The 17,301-nt window shown below is 44.4% G+C and overlaps 1 protein-coding gene across 1 annotated transcript in view; it reads left to right on the forward strand.

The window, feature by feature from the left end:
• Window positions 1-17,301, forward strand: part of MRPS27 (mitochondrial ribosomal protein S27) — an 874,008-nt gene that overhangs the window by 721,710 nt on the left and 134,997 nt on the right. The gene's annotated exons all lie outside the window — the stretch shown is intronic.

Genomic DNA, 17,301 nt, shown 5'->3' on the forward strand with positions numbered 1-17,301 from the left:
GGATCACCTCAGACAGATGGGTGCTGTCAACAGTATCCGCAGGATATTGTATAGAACTACTGCAGCGTCCCCGGAACCATCCTCCACGACAAAGAGTGCACTCCCTAGAGCATCAAAGGATCCTTCTCGAGGAGATCGCCATTCTGCTAGAAAAGGACGCGATAGAACTCGTCCCAGGACACCAGGTAAACAAGGGTATCTATTCAACTTACTTCCTTGTGCCAAAGAAAGATTTGACAATGCGCCCAGTATTGGACTTACGGCCTGCCAACAAGTATGTCAAGCCCCAAAAATTCCGTATGACCACGCTACAAGAGGTAATCCCCCTCCTAAAAAAGGGGGATTACATGGCAACCTTGGATATGAAAGATGCTTATTTTCATATTTCCATGCTCCCAGCGCACAGAAAGTACTTGCGCTTCAAGGTGGACAGTCGCCACTACCAATTCAAGGTACTGCCCTTCGGGATAGCTTCAGCACCAAGGGTATTCACCAAGGTACTGGCGGTGGCGGCTGCACACCTACGCAGGGAGGCAATCCCGGTGTACCCTTATCTGGACGACTGGCTCATAACGGGGAAAACCCCAGGAATTTGCAGGTCAAACTTTCAGAGGACTATCGACCTCCTCCACGAATTAGGCTTCTCTATCAACGAGAAAAAGTCAAGTCTGGTGCCAAGCACCTCAAAACAGTTTCTAGGAGCTATCCTAGATACTCAGAAAGGATTGACCTTCCCTTCGGAAGAGAGAATTCGGAATATACTTCTGCAAATTCCGCATTATCAGTCAGGTCAACAGATAACAGTACGCAAAGCTATGCGGTTACTGGGCATGATGGCGTCATGCATTTACCTGGTCCCCCACGCGCGTCTGCGCATGCGTCCCATGCAGGAATGGTTGGCGAAACAGTGGTCTCAGGCAAGTGGTCATTGGGACGATCTAGTGGTCGTTTCGCCAACACTCGTACAGAGCCTACACTGGTGGACAAGAGAGAATCTCGCAAAGGGGAAACCCTTTTACGATCCCGAAGTACAAGCCGTGGTGACTACAGATGCATGCCTGACTGGGTGGGGAGCTCACCATCTCCACCACACAGCTCAGGGTCTCTGGTCTCACTCAGTAGCCAAGAACCACATCAATCTGCTAGAGCTTCTGGCAGTATTCCGAGCGCTAAAGGCGTTCGAGCCCCATCTACTGAACTTGTCGGTGCAGATCAGGACGGACAGCACGACAGCCATGTTCTATCTGAACAAGCAAGGGGGGACTCGTTCGCCAAATCTGTCCAAGCTTGCCAAGAAAATCTGGATATGGGCACTCAGACGGAACATCTTCCTGTCATCGCAACATGTTCCAGGGGAGCTCAATTCCCTAGCGGATGCTCTAAGCAGAGACTCCCTCCCAGAAGAACACGAATGGGTCCTTCACAGAGACGTGGTAGAAGATCTCTTCTCTCAGTGGGGTTTCCCCACTATAGACCTATTCGCCACAAGCGAAAACAAACAATGCCCAGGATTTGCATCCAGGTTCCCCCAGCCGGACTCCCAAGGGAATGCCCTGTGGATGAACTGGTCAGGGATGTTTGCGTACGCTTTTCCACCAACTCCTCTCATCAGGAAGGTGGTGTACAAGATGAACAAGGAATCGATGACGCTCATCCTAGTTGCTCCCATGTGGGCGAGACAACCATGGTTTCCACACCTACGCAGGATGGCGGTGTGCGAGCCCATCAGACTCCCAGCCTGGTACAACCTACTGTCCCAGCAACAGGGTCAAACAGTGCATCAGGAACCCAACTCTATGAACCTAGCAGCATGGCTCCTGAAGTCATAGAGTTTGGACATCTCAAATTACCACAGAGGTGTATAGACATTCTAAAGGAGTCCAGGAAACCAAATACAAGGCACTGTTACTTTGATAAGTGGAAAAGATTCGTTATCTGGTGCCAGAATAAACAAATCAACCCGGTTGATTGCACTCCTTCCAACGTTGTGACATACATGCTCCACCTGCTGGATGCAGGGTTGGTTTTTAACTCGCTGAAAGTACACCTGGCAGCCCTCTCGGCTTACACCACATCCCATAACAAGGTCTCGTGGTGGAAAGTACCAGTGGTTAAAGCCTTCATGGAAGGAGTAAAGAGACTTCACCCTCCTATTTCGAACCCACCGCCAGGATGGGACCTCAACGTGGTGCTAGCTAAGCTCATGGGACCCCCATTCGAACCCATGCATAAAAGTAGTCTCAAACACCTGACTTATAAAACGGCCTTCTTAGTAGCCATTACCTCCATAAGAAGGGTCAGTGAAATTCAGGCTCTGTCAGTGCAAGATCCTTTCTTTATTATCCACAAGGACAAACTGGTTTTACGCACACACCCTAGGTTCTCACCTAAATTCATATCCAAGTTCCATGTAAACCAGTCCATCGAGCTTCCGGCTTTCTTCCAAAACCCGCAAAGCTCGGCTGAGGTGAAACTACACACCCTAGATGTGCGTAGGGCGGTCCTATACTATGTAAATAAAACCAGACCGCTAAGGAAAACAGATCAACTGTTTGTCTCCGTAGCTACAGGCAGAGAGGGGGATCGCGTCTCTAAGGGCGCTATCTCGAAGTGGATTATCAACTGTATACAGCTGTGTTACTCTCTTTCTGAAAAGACTCTGCCTTTTACGCCAAGGGCCCACTCTACTAGAGGCATTGGTGCCACTCTGGCTTTCATTGCAAATGTTCCCCTCGACACCATTTGCAAAGCGGCTACTTGGAGCTCTATTCACACTTTTACTCAGCATTACTGCATTGACACTCATTCCAAGACAGATACACAAGTGGGACAAGCGGTTCTAAGACACCTGTTTGCTCATGACCCTTCTCACATCCCACCTCCTTCTTCTGGTACTGCTCGCTAATCTATGCACAGCATGTGATCTTAGCAGATTCCACAAGCCTCAGAAGGGATACATTACTCACCGTAATCGTATTTCTGATGCTTGTATCTGCTTAGATTCACATGCGACCCACCCTTCCTCCCCTCCGAGAGAAGGCGCATGATTGCTTGTAGTCTTACCTTTCTGTCTATCTGCTTGGATTATCTGTACTCACGCTACTCCTCATGCTTCCTCATGTCAGAAAAAATACAATCTGAGGATCCTACACGCGTGAGGGATCTTGGGTACAGTGGACGTCACACTAGGGATAGTATTACTGGCACGCCTGTGTCGACGCCCATTTTCGACTTTCGAAAAACAAACTGTAATACTCCGCAGCTTCCACTAGATGTCGGCCTATGCACAGCATGTGAATCTAAGCAGATACAAGCAACAGAAATACGATTACGGTGAGTAATGTATCCCATATATATATATATATATTTCTGAGGCTTGTGGAATCTGCTTAGTTCACATCCAATGCATAAGCCGACATCTAGTGGAAGCTGTGGCGTATTACAGTTGTTTTCGAATCGGGACGTCAACAGGGCGTGTCAGTAATACTATCCCTAGTGTGACGTCCACTGTACCCATCGTCCTTCACATGTCGAGGTCCCTCAGATTGTTTTTTCCGCCATCATCAACGGACGCTAAATCGCAGAGTTCCTATTTGGCTAACTCCATTGATTAAAACTTAATTAGAGTTAGTTACTCTTTCTCTCCTTTTAAATCGCCGACCTTCGAACATCTTCAACGGCGCTGATAAGGACGGCCATCATCGGACAAACATCCGTACTCGATGACACCCCTTCTGCCTTGGATGGCCGCACCGGACCTCGGCCCAGATTGCAGGGAGAGTGGGGGCTGGACATTTCTTAGGGCTCTAAGAGAATGCATATTCCCCTTTAATCTCTCTATTTCCATCTAGCTACCCTTCCATCCAAATATGGAAAACACACCATTTAAATTCTGGCCCAGTTGTCACAAGAAGTTCCCCTGGAAAGACAAGCACCGGGTATGCAAACTCTGTCTTGCACCGGACGATGACGAGGGCAATTGTTCGGTTTGTCAGCTCTTCAAACCGAAAACACTAAAGGACCGGACGTTGGGCTCACCACGCCATGCAGGCTGAGGCCGCCTTGGAGGTGGAGGTTGCATCCAGCGATGGCAGCATCTCCATCTTTTCGGACAACGAAAGCGATGGGGAACCGATTGATTCCCACGTGCTAGCCCCTGACCACAATAGACAGGCCGGCGGCGCTGTTATGGGGACGACACCCGGGGGCAGTAGCGCACACACAGTGCAACTCACACAAAACACATATCCGATTGCCGAAAGTCGACGACGCAATCATCGACACGGCCACACACGGCATCAAGAGGTAGGTCCATAAGCTCCCTGTCCTCTGGGCACTCAAGATCTTGATCGCCACACAACAGGCCCCCAAAGTTGCACGACCAAGGCGACACAGACGCCGTGTCCAAACCAGCGGCCGAAAGCTGAGCGTCGGTAGATGCAGCTTCGGACCTCCCTTCCGCCGAGACTCGACACTCACTACTGTTGAAATCGGCAAAAAGCACCAGTTATTCTAAAATTGCCCAGCTAGTGCAAAAACATGTCCTGGAGACACTCCTTAAAGGGAGAACGTCGAAAAAACTCTCCTGCAAGAGTCACCAATTCTCGAAGAGTCACCATTCCCTTAAGTAGAAAGGTAGTACACCTCAAAAGGAGAGTGCTTCCCAAGGAGAGGGTACTTTAGCATATGAGACATAAGCAGCCTACTCCACAAATACCACAGACTTCTCTACCACAGACTCCTCATACTATACCAAGTTCCTCTCAATGGTCCTGTGAAGACATTGATAGGATAATGCGTAGAATGTCTTTCATGGCAAATTTAATTGAAAATAATCCACAGGCATTACACAGCCTACAGAACACGCCGGCCACTAGTGCCGCATCCATTTCACAACCCCCAACAAAGAGGTCACGCCCTGACACCCTCTTAATTAGTCCTCAGCAAGACCCCGTCCAATATGATCTTTATGATCCCAATTCAGATACTGAGGAGCAGGATAACCAAAGGTGGGCGGGGGGGGGGAGGTAGCGGGAGAGATCACTATTATGACGAGGATGATGAGGAGGACGTTAACATCCTACCTTCTCCCGATCACCTTGACAGACAAAAAAGCTTTACCCAGTTTATACCCCTCCTCCAGTCAATACAAAGAAGAATTCAGCCTTCACTAGAACTGCCAAGACAAAAGCGGGCTGTGAACCCACGTGTTGAACAGATGCACCCACAGATCTACTTTACGTAAGGGGCCAACTGAAACCAGACTCGTTAGTAGTAACCACTACACGAAAGAGGGCAGGTACACCGCTAGCCTCATCTGAAGCTCCTCCAGTTAAGGAAAGCAAGAAGCTTTACACTCTAGGGAGGAAAATGGCCTTTCAGACAAGGATTGCAAACGTTACCACACTATTGGCGACTTACAACTGCCATAAGTGGGATGAAGTTGCAACTTTAAGAGCATCAGCACCTGAACCTCAAGTCCCAACTATCCCTTGCAGTAGCGGAAGGAAAGGCAGTGTCGAACTGCATCCTGAAGAATAAATTGGATGCTGCGGATATCGCAGGCAGAATCATTGCAGAAGGGACAACATTAAAATGCCATGCATGGCTTTGCCAGTCGGTATTCAAACTGGAGACACAGGCAACACTCAACATGCCAATAGAACCCAATGTCCTATTCGGTAAAGCCGCTGAGGATGCATTTAAATCAGCCAAAGAAGAGTACGACACTCTTAAATCATTAGGCCAGCTATCTAATAAGCCACCAGGCCAAAGAGGCGGAAACAATTTTCGGCCCTTTTGAAGACTATGGCTAAAGGCATGGCTCATTCTGGGGAAACAATCCGGGACAAGCCTCGCAAGGTTTCCAAACGGGCCAGCGTAGATCTCGTGGCTGTTGGAGGTCCTCCACTTCCAGAGGTGGAGCAACACCTCCTAAACAATGACCACCCATTACAAGTCCCTTCCCATGCCTCTCCAGTAGGCGGGCGTATAACACACTTCACCCACGCATGGGAGGGAATCGCCTCGGACAAGTGGGTGCTATTGACCATAGTGGGCAGTTATTGCGTGCAATTACTTCAGCAACTCTCAAACCATCCCCATCATCAAAAACCAACCACGAAGGAGGAACAACAGATCCTTCTAGAAGAGGTTGCAACGCTGCTGCTCAAAGACGCCATCGAAATCATACCAGCGAACCAGGTAAACAAGGGTATCTATTCAACCTACTTCCTTGTGCCAAAAAAAGATCTAAAAATGCTTCCAGTTTTAGACCTACGCCCTGCAAACTCCTATGTGAGGCCACAAAAATTCTGCATGACAACGCTACAAGAAGTCATCCCACTGCTAAAGCGGGGGGACTACATGGCAACGTTGGATATATAAAGTGCAATGTGCAGATGTTATTAAAACATATATTGCAAGGATAGTGCAGGGAACCATAGGCAATAAAAACCCTCACGGGTGCCTATGTCCCTCTTGTCTACGCATTCAGCTAGTGTTTGATATATACACTGTATCCTTTTGTCCTTTTACTGATTGTTATCATTGGACTATAAATCATATCTGCAATGAAACTGTCAGTTAACCCTTACGGGCACCAGGATCCTATGGGTATATAAACATGCAAACATTATATAAAGATTATAGGGACACATCCCAAATGGGCAATATTCATGCAGCTATATGCTAATCAAAACGACTTTGCAAGGCACAATATACATTTTAAACAATGATAACTGACAAATGGATTGTGGCAGTATATATATATATATAAAAAAAAACGCTATGGGTCACTGGCAGTAAACCCTTGCGTGCGCCAGTGTCTTATTTGTCAATTAAAGTGCAAGGTGCTAGGGAGACAAGTGAAAATTATCCCGAGTGGGCTAAATATATAAAGCAGAATATTAATCTAAAAGACCCCAGATAACAAACTATGATGTCAAAAAGATCTTGGTCAGCCAATGTATGTAGCATGTGTGGCCAAACATTGTACCAGATCCTCTATATTCTAAAGGTTTGTGCACATGACAGTCAAAATGCATAAAAAATCATTAGCAAAAATATTTGAAAAAAATTAGAAAAATATGTTGTTAAAAAACCATGTTTTGTCAATACTAGAAAATGGTCCAGAAATGTCTCCAAATATATCTGTTTTTCTCAGAGTCTTATAACATTCAGTCAAAACATCTTAGTCTCCACAAAGACATAGCGTTCTTCGTCTCGGTTGTGACCTGCAGGAAACTTAGTGCTGTAGTCCACTATATAGCAGGGTTCCATTTGTCTAAGATTCCTTAGTCTGTCCTATCCTCTTGGATGTGCCTTCACAGTGTCGATAGCAAAATATTTCAAAGAGGTGATATTGCCCTGGTGTATGTCTTCAAAGTGTTTGGCAAGGGGAATAGGACATATACCGATTTTTAATTGCTCGTAGGTGCTGCAGGACACGTAGACCTACTCTGAATTTTATGTTACCTATGTACCACAGGTTACAAGCACATGTAGTGACATAAATTGCAAACTGTGTAAAGCATTTGAGTTCCTTCTTGATTATGACCTCAATCTTAGTCCAAGGATGTATATACCTTCGTGTGTTAGTTCCAAAACGGCATGCTTTATACTTTGCACATGTGAAGAAACCAGGTATAAGTTTATTTTGCCAACCGGTTGTTGTTTGTGTATTCGTTGGTTGAAACATGCTAGGTGACAGTCTTGTCTGTATGGAAGGACACTTTCTGTAAGTAACTGTAGCATGTGATGGCAAATGATGGCCGATATCCTTATCTCTTTTGAGCAGGTGTCTGATTATTCAAAATTTGCTTTTATTTCTGTTGCACCTGAATTATAAGTGATAATCTGATCGTAATGTCTCCTTTTTCTTGTGTATGTTTCATTCGAGAACTTTCCTTTGCAAGTATCGTTTCCCTGGTTTTATTACTGCTACGATCATGTGCTTTACTTATGGTGCACTTTCGATATCCTTATCACCAAGAATCTTGCTGCTGCTCTTTTGGTGTTAATTTCCCACACAGATTTCACACTGCAATTTCTCTTAATTCGAAGGAACTCGCCACGAGTTACATGTAAGACAGTGTTGGTACTGGTGTTTTTTCGATGCAATTCCGTAGTAATGATTTTCATGTTGATATCTAGATAGACCACTTCTGACCGATGATGATATTCGGTAAATTTTAGGTTTAAGTGTTCCTGATTTAAGCTGTCAAACAACATCATCCAGTCAATCTCCGTCCCATTCCATATAATGAATAGGTTGTCAATGTACCTTTGCCACAGGACGACATTGTGAGTGTGTCTCTTTTGATCTTCATTTGAGAATAGGGCTTCTTCCCCACGCACCCATATATAGATTGGCGAACGTTGGGGCTTCTGCAGTGCTCATGGCGGTTCCGCAAATTTGATTGTAAAAGACCTGTTCAAACATAAATGTATTGTGGGTAAGGATGATGGAAAGCATATCCAGCAGCATCTGCGAGTGTTGCCGATAGCTGAGGGATCTAGTCGACAAAAACCTTTTGACTGCTGCAGGACCCTGTGAATGTGATATAAAAGTATATAGGTAGACCACATCTAATGTTACTTGAAGAAAACCGTGATTTCAAGGTATGTGGGCAATCTGGTTGAGAAAGGCTGTGGTATCCTTTCTATAAGATGGTAGTGTTTCCACAAAAGGGAACAAAAAAGTGTCTACATATTTAGATGTATTTTCCAATAGTGAGTCAATCGAAGCCACTATCGGCCGTCCTGGTGGTCAGGGACATAGATTTGTGGATTTTAGGGATAAAATGTATAATTGGAGTAGTTGGATGATTTTTGGTCAAATACTTCTTTTCCTTGATGTTGATCAGACCTTGTTCATACAATGTCATTAGTTTGTCATCATATTCCACCTTATATATATGTATACACAGCATAATTAAGCTCAACACAAATTGTTTATGGATTTGCAGAAAATAACATCTCCTAACACCTTTTCAACCCTTCCAGGATAAATTCTGAAAATGTGCCAGAGTACATTTTGGAGGCATTTGCCTCACCATAGAACATTTCTGAATTTTGCATGGACAGCTTCACATTTGGAAAGAAAAACATTTTAATTGTGTTTTGAACAGCTTCTAACATGGGGTTTTCCCCATAGGGAGAAGGAAAACATTTTCTGCCCAAATAGTTCAAATTTGACCACTTAGATTTGCTAGATTTTTGCCATGCACCTACATCATACCAGGATTTGGTGCACTGAACAAATATTTTGAAAATCAAGCTCGCCAATTCGGAAGACATTCAAGTTTTAAGATGTATCTGTATATAACACACATGCAGAATGAATGTGCATCTACTATACAAACTTTACATGCATGTGTAAGAGTTGTAGATTTCACACATGTACATTATTTGTGAGGAGCCAGGAATGAGACTCAGACACAAGGGGGTCATAGGTTTGATGAAATACTTTTATTTAAAAAGGGGGTTGGGAATGCCTCCCTGTCACTGCTTCAGAGGTGTTTCCCTACCTAAAACCAAAACGAAGGGTCTGTCAATGTCAGAATGTCCAAAGCAAAACTATCCCATGCCCAAAGTACTATTCTGGCCCTCACACTCTAACAAAATAAACTGTAAGGTGAAAAGGGTAATGTCTTGGCCTTGAATAGTTTATAAATGTTCAAAAAAGAAAATGCGCAACTTCACAAATGTTCCAGAACAATACAGTTCCTTATTCCAGAGGGTAGTTCCCTTCCCCTGAATTTCTCTTCCCTCTGCTGTATGTTCAAGCATATCGGTTCCTTGAGTTTTTGTTTATCCACAAAACAACTGTTATACGAAGCAACTTGGCTCCTTATCTTTATCTTGCTAGGATACATGGTGCACTGTCCTGCCAGGTTTTCACTCTTCTGCTCTTTGGTTTCACAGTGTCTTTGGCTAGTCCTGATATAACCTTCTCAGGACCCCTTCTGGTGATGTATTTCTTATACACTGTTGTGTTTGTCCTTGTAGGGTGTGTTTCCCTACTAGGGCTTTCTTTTGTGAACATACTTTCACTTGCTGGGTATACTCGCCTGCCAGGGCTTTCTTAAAGGCGCACACTTGCAGTTTTACTTTGCCTGGTGTACTCTCCTTCCAGGGGTTATCACATGTGGGCTCTGCACACACTTGTAAACATAATATCTGCGTGTGTTTGCTTCATCTAATACTGTATCTGCCTAATACACTATCCTACCTGGGTTTTTCTTAAATATGTATTGCATACATTCACAATGTGGAAGGTCTCTTACTTTTTGACTGTTTTTCCCTTTCAAATGAATCTTCACTGGTTCCTTCTCTTTCAAGTACCATTTGCTTCCTTTACAAGTATTCACCTTTGGCACGTCCGCCAATACGCCCCACTGTCCCTGCTAGCCTTCCATGGACTCACCGTTTCTTGCTGGCATACTTTGCTCCTCTCACGGCAAGCTGGTTGTTCAGCATTTCTCCCCATCGCTATTCCTTTGGTCTTTGGCTTCTCTAACTCTCGCGGTTCCTGCTGGGCCCTTCTGCTTCTTGTCAGGCTCCGGTAAAGCAAATGCTGCCACTCAACACCTGTGAACACCCAGGAGCCCTGCGTCGGCTTCTGGCGTTCCTGCAGCGTGTTCTCTCTCGCAGGCAGCTTTCCTCTTCTTCTTTGAGCTGGGTGGCTCCAGCGAAATTCCTGGTAGCCCCACAGTCTCTCGGTCCGTACTGAGCGAAGGAGCTTTTTCCCTCCAGCAGCACGCCTCAGTCAGCTGCTTCTGCTGTTTAAATGTTCAGCAAATAGAGCGCAGCTTGTGTTCTTGGTCTTTTCTACTCTGCATTACTTGGCTCATCTTTCTCGTCACAGTATTCTTGCAGTTATGGGAATGGAAGTCCATTCTTTACATGTAAAGTCTGGGTAAGTGTTCTCAGAAATCTTTAAGGGCAAGTTAGCTCTGAAAAACTTGTAGATAGTCTGAGAAGTTATTTTCATATGTCTTAGAGTGTTATTCAGGACTTGATGGCTCACATACAGATCTTGTTAGGTCTTCGGTACCCTTCCTAGGGAATTAAGGGGAGGTGTGACAATATGCCATCAAGGCATTGGGTATGGATGGTGTATCATCAAGAGAGGAAAGGGAATACCATGCCTTGTCTGATGGAGCCCTTCTAATCTCTGAGAGGTTGGTTTCCCCCCATGTGATCCCCCTCTTATGTAAGCCACCCCGAGGGTCAGGATCAGGTGGCGGTTGCCGTCCTGTGGCCACATGGGGAGAGGTAACCATTGGATTCATCACATATACTTATCAAAACTCACATTAAAGTCAGCACTGACTTGATGTGAGTTTACATATGCATATAAGACATATAGGAGATGTAAATTGAATAGATGTATGAAATGTGAAACTCTTATAAGTCTCCTACAAATCTAAAAACTCACATCAAAGTCTGGCCTCATTTTAAAGTGAATTTTCATATGTATATTAGGTGTATAAGACATGCACAGAATGAATGTACCTACTCTTTACATGTACCTTTAGCAGATGTACATTTGGTACATGTACACTATCAGGGGGTGAACATTGTAAATTGCAAGCTACTATCCAGCCAGAAAATGTTGCTTGTTACCTCGGTTGTATAAATACACACTGCCTACCATTTCTTACTTGCCAAGATTAAATTATCACTATCCCATGGCTAGAGGTTAAGTGCACATTTATACATATGAAAACTCACATCATAGTCAGTGCCGACTTTGAAATGTATATGAAACAAATAAGAGATGTAAATTGGAACCATGTATGAAATGTAAAACTCTTATAAAAACTGACATCAAAATCCAACCTCGTATTAATGTGAGTTTTCACACATATTGAAGGTGTGTACGACATGCACATTTAATTTAAATGTACACCAAACAGTCGCACATTAAACACTCATTCACCTTTCGTCACACGGTTTCGCCATGCGCTCTTTCACCTCTGCTCTTTCACCTCACCCACTTCTGACACACAATCACATGACATACACTGATACACCATACCCCATACATCTTAGACTCAGATGTCAGTCACTCATATGCCCCACACTCACATAGCAAACACTCACATACCACTCATACGACATAAACACATAGCCAAATGCCCAACACTCCTATGTCCGACACTCCTATGCCCCACACACTTGCTTGTCACCCATCCATATGCCATACACCCTTAAGCCATAAACCTAACATTCAGATGCCACACTCTCATATTCAGTCACTCGCATACCAAACACTCCTATGCTATACACTCATATACCATACACACACAACATAAACAAATACGAAATACACCCACATGACATACACCATACACTCATATATCCCATACAGTTATACAGTTCAGTCATATACTCACACACCATATGCAATACATTGCTACAACATACATATATGGCATACACTCCTATGTCATACATAATGCGCCATACTCCCCCAAAAAAAAACACTGAATTAATATTTTAAAAGAAATACTTATTTAAAAAAGAGTTAAGGTTAGTCTAACAAGACGTAATGTCTATAAACAGTAGCAATAACAACATTGAGGGACAAGCACTGACGCTATGCCACTCCAAAGTCAACCATGAAAGTGGAAATATTAACACTCACTCAATACCTCTACAAATACAATCTTAACACTCTTTAAGTGTTCAGGTTGAATTTGTTGTGTTATAGAGTGAGAGTTGTACCACAGCATTGTTATTTCTATTTGTCGTTGATCTTCGTGGTTGCCATCACTTCTGCTAGGGGGTGAGTGAGATCCAGTAGAAAATGACTCTGAAGGTGGGGCTATCCTTCCTTCGCATGGTCTTGTCGCATTAATATCTTTCTCAGAAGATTCATATTTCAGTGTTCTACCCTCATGTTCATCCATCCAAGGTGAAGTTTCATTACCTGGATCCCAAGCAGGCTCTTGGCCATTATGTCTCTCGGACGATGGACATCAGGAAGGATGACCACCCCTTTGTTGGTTATGTCAATGCTAGTGCCCGTGAGACCATTAACAAGAAAACTATCTCCAGGCAGATCATCATCTGCATTTCACAGTGCTATGATCTGACTGGGAATGATGGGTCTGAGGGCTCTCATTCCATTAGGGGTTTTGGAAGCCAGTTCTGCCCTACAGGGAGGTATCCCAGTTTTGCACATTTATCAGGCAACTAGAGGTACTTCCTTGCAGATATTTGCCCAGCAATACTTCCCTGAGTGTTTGTCTACTCAGGATACCTGTTTTGTATAGGCAGTGCTCCAGAGTTTCCTGCACTGAGTGGTGGTTTCACACTAGGCTCCCTCCTTGAGGATTCTGTACTACTTTGGAAGTTTGTCTAAGATGAGGTTTCTGTGGGCGGAAGGAATCCAGTATATAAACAAATAACTTACCTCAGTAATGTTCTTTCCAATGGATGAGTCCTTCCTCCTACATATTCCTCATTGCTCCCCAACCTACCCCTCATGCTGAATAGCTTGTTCACTTCTTGCTTTTCTACGATCCCTCAGCGGCTGAGGGCTAGGTGAAAAGGCAGAACTGAGGTCACGGGGCACCAATGGCCACATATACACTGCTCTTGACATCCTGTCTAGAATCATGAGTGCGCATCCAGGTCAATTGGAGCCACATTGAGCCCCATGGGTGCCGGAAAACCTCAAACGGCAGCTGGCACTGGAACACGTATATCTAAGAATAGGAGTCTGTGAAAGGAAAGACTAATCCATCAGAAAGAACATGACAGAGAAATCATTTGTTTCGTTAGAAGTAGAACGAGTAATTGTTCTAGCAGTAATCAGTGGGGTCCTATTAAATAAAGGTAAAAATGCATATAGTCCTGTGGCTACCTGACTTTCCCCAGAGAATTTGCAAAATATATTTTTATATAGACACGTCTCTAGCCCATTTAAACAGGCTAAACTACATGATTGTGGGCGACTCCTTCAGAAAGGTGTGTTATTGGTTTCAAAATAATGTAAAATATCCTATAATGGAGAGCATGCCTCCACAGGGCAGAACACATTTTTAATGTTGTTCTAGCACTTTCTTGCTCCCCAAGGACGTAGCTACTCTTACGCTCTCCCAATTCAAACACCCAATATTACTTGAGAAATCCCGAACTAAAGTACTGCTCTGTTTCATTTGTGATGAAGTTCTCTGACAGAACTTGGGTACTGACAGGTGGGTGGTCAAAGGGGCCTGCGGTCAGAGCAAGCTAGTGTATACTGGAATCAGAGGACATGTACTGGGGATCCTGAGACCAACCCCACTAGGCTCCTGTACTAAGTCAGGGGGCAGACAGAGAATGACGCCTGCAAACACCAATGACTACCCTTGAAAAAGGGTCAGGCCAAAAACCCTTGACATTACCCTCAATCTAGTACTGATACTCTGAGATCAATCCCAACACCCTAGCCGGATCCAAACACCCAGCATACAAATCAATGCCTTTCCCTTTAAAGGAACAGAGTTGCAACATTCTGAATTCATGAGGCGTATCAGAAATACATTTATTTATATGCCATTACTGGCAGTGAAAGCATTTGAGAGCATGAGTCCTCTGGTATCAAAGTTGTAATCATCACCAAACAGATTGAAAGACAATTTAAGCGCATGGCTGTACAACAAACAAAACAAAGGTCCCACTAGCGTCCTTGGAATAACCAAGTTACCAATTCCCCACGACAGAAGCATAATATTCCCACTGAACAGATTCCCTTGCTTACCAAGTGTTTGTCTACATTTTGATTTATACTCTGGGGAAAAGAGAGAAACCAAGTTCGAAGCGGGCAATGCCAGCAGGTCTCCAAAGGGAGGGGGGGGTGGAGACCTTGCATATGACCAGGGTAGGTTTTAAATCTAAGAAGGCGGCAGGCCCTAATAGAAGATCAGGTCAACCCCCTTTCAGCCCACCTTACCCACAGGTAAATGGCCCAATCAAGAACAAGTCCAAATTACGCATATGGAATCCATAACCCTGAACACCACCCAAAGGAAGGAGATACCAGACTGTCAAAGCCTGCTGACCCAAAGAGAGTGGCGTGTTTGAGAAGGAGCCAAAGGGAGGCGTTCAGATGAGATTAGAGAGTGAGATGTCCATTAAAAGGAGAGCTGTGAGAGAGCTATAGTCGGGATGTTTGAGGGGTAGCGTTACCATCTGGAGAGAGTTGTACTCAGCAGGATGGGGGAGGGGGCATTATCATCTGGAGAGAGTTATTTTGGAGGTTGGGGGTGACGGCTGAGAAGGATGGAAGGAAAATTGTTTCCCTCTATGAAGAAAAGATAGTTTGGGAGATTGAGCTCAAAGAGCTTAGGAGGTGGTAGGAGAACAGACACACCCCTACTAGCCAGAGAGACCACGAAGGTTCAGGCAGCCGAGATTGGTCAAGGGGAGGCTTCAGAAACTGGATTAGGAATGGAAGGTGTAATCTCACTGAGGAACATGGAGGCTATAACAGTGGTAGCAAGGCAGTCATTGTCCCAGAGACCAGGAACTTTTGCATGGGGAGGTGGTCAGCAGATCGTCAAACCCCAACACTGTCCCTGAAACTCTTGAGAGAGCGAACCATTGCTCAGAGAGATCTATCTGGTTGTGATGTCTGGAAGAGAACTTGAAGACTCGGCTGAGCCGGGACATGTTGGCCATGGAATGATCTTCCCACAAATTCTCTGGCTTCAGGAACCCCAAAAACGTTCAACCCGAAGACAAAGACCAGGTTGTTTCACTGGGATTGGAGTGGGCCAGGATGAGCCCAAACACAGACCTTTGTAAGAGACCTTTACTTATTTATTATTTAAGATTTAAGATTGTGTTTTGTATCTTTAGATCCATTTGGAGAAACCTTTTCTTTTCATGTCTTTGTGTTTCTCCGGGTGTGAGACTGTGAGCACCAGAGAGAACATGGACTATGCTGCACTCAAGTCTACCTTTAAATAACCATTCTAAGTGCAATTATCCTCTTCACCCTCCCTTACCTAAGCCACCTTATATTTTGTTTTTGAACATTCTGGTGTTATTTTCAACAACTTGCCATGTGTTGTGTCCATACTCTGTGCACTCTGTGACACATACATTGGAAATAGAAAACATGCTGTTTCTAATGGGGGCTAGGCGGTTCCTTAAAAATAAAGACAAAATACAGGGACATGTTCTCCTTCGCATCACATCAAAATGATTTATCATTTTTAAGAAACTTTAAGGAAATACCTGTACTTGAAATAGAGAAGAGTCCCTTAGTACTTTGTGCAAGACTTAATTTGTTTACTAACACCCCTCCTGTCCCCATTAAAAAAAGGATACTTTCTACTCTTAATGAGCCCTGGCTGGTCTGTAAGAAGCCCTACAGCAGGAAAGCGAATGGAATGGAGTTGACAAGATGCTAGTGGGAAGGTAACCTTACACCGAAAGTAAAGAACAAAGCTTATTGAGTATAGCTCACTAAACTGAAACTAGAAGCAGGGAAGGTAAATAACACAGAGGCAGCACAGCCATTACAAGTAATAAAGCAGACCCTCCTTCTCTTCCTTATTTTACAAAGATTTGTTTGTGTATGTGGTTGGTTTTGACATTTTGTGACAGCTATCTTCAATTTGTTTGGGGTGATTTATGCATGAATAAGTGAAGAGATTCAGCCTGTGTGCTTACTCAGTTGGGAAGTGACGTGATTCTGTAGTTGAATGAAGCGTGAATGAAAGCATTATTGCAGCATGAGCGATGCAATAGTGTGGCAGTTTGGGAAAACGTAGGCTCAGGGGTTGAGTCAGAGTTTTCAGCATTCTTGGAAGAAAGAATGTACGTTGTGAAACCTAGGTAACTGGAGCACTGAGGATTTTGAATGGGTGGATTTTTGGGAACAATATGGACACCTATAATGGTAATTTCACCCTTGTCAGGTAGATCACATTTTGGGCACATAACCCATATATTTGCAAAGTTTTGCTGACTTTGAGGGTGAAACCAAGCTGCATGCAGTTGGTGCAGTGGCTGAGAGGAAATGGAGGGCTTCTTGTTCATCCTCTGACAAATTGGCCTGCTGCCTGCTCCAAAGGCAATACCGACTCTCTGTCCGCACCAAAAAGAGAGTCCGCATTCAAGCCTGTGTCTCTGCGGCATCTAAAAACTCGGCTGAACTCTTTAAAATCTATAAGGAGCTGGCCAATCCTGCTGCAGTCTCCACCCCTCCTCTTGCCTCTCAGGCTCTGTGCAGTGCCCTTGCCTCTCACATTATCTCTAAAACCCAGGACATCCTGTCTACCCTCTCCTCTCCTT

Source organism: Ambystoma mexicanum, chromosome 6p, assembly GCF_040938575.1.
Source record: "Ambystoma mexicanum isolate Mex_15411 chromosome 6p, UKY_AmexF1_1, whole genome shotgun sequence".
Lineage (NCBI taxonomy): Eukaryota > Metazoa > Chordata > Amphibia > Caudata > Ambystomatidae > Ambystoma > Ambystoma mexicanum.